This window comes from Rattus norvegicus, chromosome 8 (assembly GCF_021556685.1).
Source record: "Rattus norvegicus strain SHRSP/BbbUtx chromosome 8, alternate assembly SHRSP_T2T, whole genome shotgun sequence".
In the NCBI taxonomy this organism is placed as follows: domain Eukaryota; kingdom Metazoa; phylum Chordata; class Mammalia; order Rodentia; family Muridae; genus Rattus; species Rattus norvegicus.
The window spans coordinates 8,548,788-8,550,943 of NC_141541.1; the positions used below are offsets into that span (position 1 = coordinate 8,548,788).

General features: G+C 34.9%; 1 non-coding gene across 1 annotated transcript; it reads left to right on the top strand.

The window, feature by feature from the left end:
• Window positions 1-1,683: 1,683 nt before the first annotated feature.
• On the top strand, window positions 1,684-1,816 carry Snora16b (small nucleolar RNA, H/ACA box 16B). The gene has a single exon (XR_015628292.1). It is a non-coding gene; the product is annotated as a small nucleolar RNA SNORA16B/SNORA16A family (small nucleolar RNA).
• The last annotated feature ends 340 nt before the right edge of the window (window positions 1,817-2,156 follow it).

Consider the following 2,156-nt stretch of genomic DNA (forward strand, 5'->3'; position numbering starts at 1 on the left):
CACACACACACACACACACACACACTCCTCTAGATACAAATAGGTATTCACCACACATGCATACATACAACACATACACACACACATAAACACTACTCACTACACACTACACAGATACACACATTAAGCACACACATCTACCTACAATCACATAATACATACACACAACACACACACAACATACATGCATATACACATCGTACACATATTTTTATTATGGAGAATTTAAGGTATAGACACAGTGAAGTATTACTTTGAGAAACAAAAGTGGATTGGTGTGTTTTCTTCTATATTTCTAACATTTTAACATGTAGCTTTGAGAAAACAATTTTTAAATTTTATAGTATTAGTTACTGGTAAAATGTTAACATATCCAGACAACATATTCTTATTGAAAAATTGAAATTATAAGCAGTGAACATACTGTCACTGTACTTTTAGACCTGGATTTGTTCCATCATCATTAAAAGATTAGATCTAGGGTTATGAGATTTTCTGAGGGACACTGTTTTAAAAGGTTCTTTTAAGAGACAGGATTACTAACCCACAGTCAAAATGTCTGACGCAGAATTTTTCTGTATAAAAGAACTGCAGAGATAAAAATGGAGAAGTGACTGAAAGAAAGGGGATCCAATGACTGGTTCAACTTGAAATCCATCTCAGAATGAGACACCAAGACCTGGCCTAACACTATTACTGACGCTGTCATGTGCTTACAGACAGGAGCCTAGCGTTGCTGTCCTCTGAATGGCCCAAACAGCAGCTGATTGAGACAGACACAGACACACCAAACTGAAGTCAGAGATGTCTGTGGTTGAATTAGGGGGATGACTAAAGAAGCTGAAGGGGAGGATCCAGTAGGAAGCCAGCAGTCTCAACTAACCCAGGCCCCTGGGAGCTCCCAGAGCCTTAGCCATCAACCAGGCAGCATACACTGGCTGGTCTGAAGTTCCAGACACTTATACAGCAGAGGACTGCTTGGTCTGGCCTCAGAGTGAGAAGATGATCTTAATTATTGAAGAAACAAGGCACTAGGTTATAGGGAGGTGTGTGGGATGGAGTACCTGCTCAGAGGCAAGGGTGTAAGGAGGAATGAGATGAGGAGTTATGGGAGGGGGAACTTTTAAGGGGAGAATGTTAGAATGTTACAAAAAAGAGTACTTTATCAGCCTTTGTCTCCCTTTCAGAATTTCTCAATTGATTCCGGAGTCACTGCTTAGAAAAACATCAAAAAATACATTATCTCTGCAGACAGTAATTTTGAAAATATTAATTTTATTATTTTCAAAATATAAATTTGACTAATTTTCTAGCATGAGTAATGTAGCAATGTGGAAACATTCAAATGGATCAATTTATCTGAAACCCATTTTATGGGCCTAATATTTAAATATTCGCATAATATTATCAGAAAATTGAGTGGAATCAAAGGTCAGATTTTTGTCTCTCAAAAGTTTCCAATATTATAAACTTTAAGAAATATATTTTCTATTGAAACTGATTACATTTAAATTGAAAAATAGCTTCATAAAACAATAGTTGTGATTTCTTGACTATTGCACTACTCTTTACCTGCTCATATGGTTTACCCTATCCACAATTTTTCTTATGATTTGAATAGAAATGGGATAGCATTCAACATGTAAGCCTATAACAGAAATTCCATATTCATAACAATAGCATTTGAAAACTTATCAAAACTTCAGCTGCTTCTAGATAGCTTCTGTGATCACAATGGAGATCTGGAGTAACCCAGTTCCTTGAGAGTTACAGTTCTGTTTGCTGTAACTGACGCAAATTTTGGTAAAAGACAGTTTTCTTTTGCCTTGCTCTCCTAAGCAAGTCTTTTATGGCTGGATTACATTTTTACCATCTCTACTAACTTTTCTAATGATATCATGAGTTTTTCTTTTGAAGAAAATTATTGTCTGATTTTAGAAAATTTGGAAAAAAGTATACTCATATTTATCTGAGAAAACTGCTTTGAAATATAGCTGTAAGAAGTGCGAGGGTTTCCATTTCAGAGTTTAATTTCTATATCTCCTTTAATGTTTTACCTTAATATCTTCAGAAATATTGTACTATTCTCTTTACAGATAATATACTTATGATCAAATAAGTCACTTTAATCTGATTATTAAAAGAAAAAGTACATA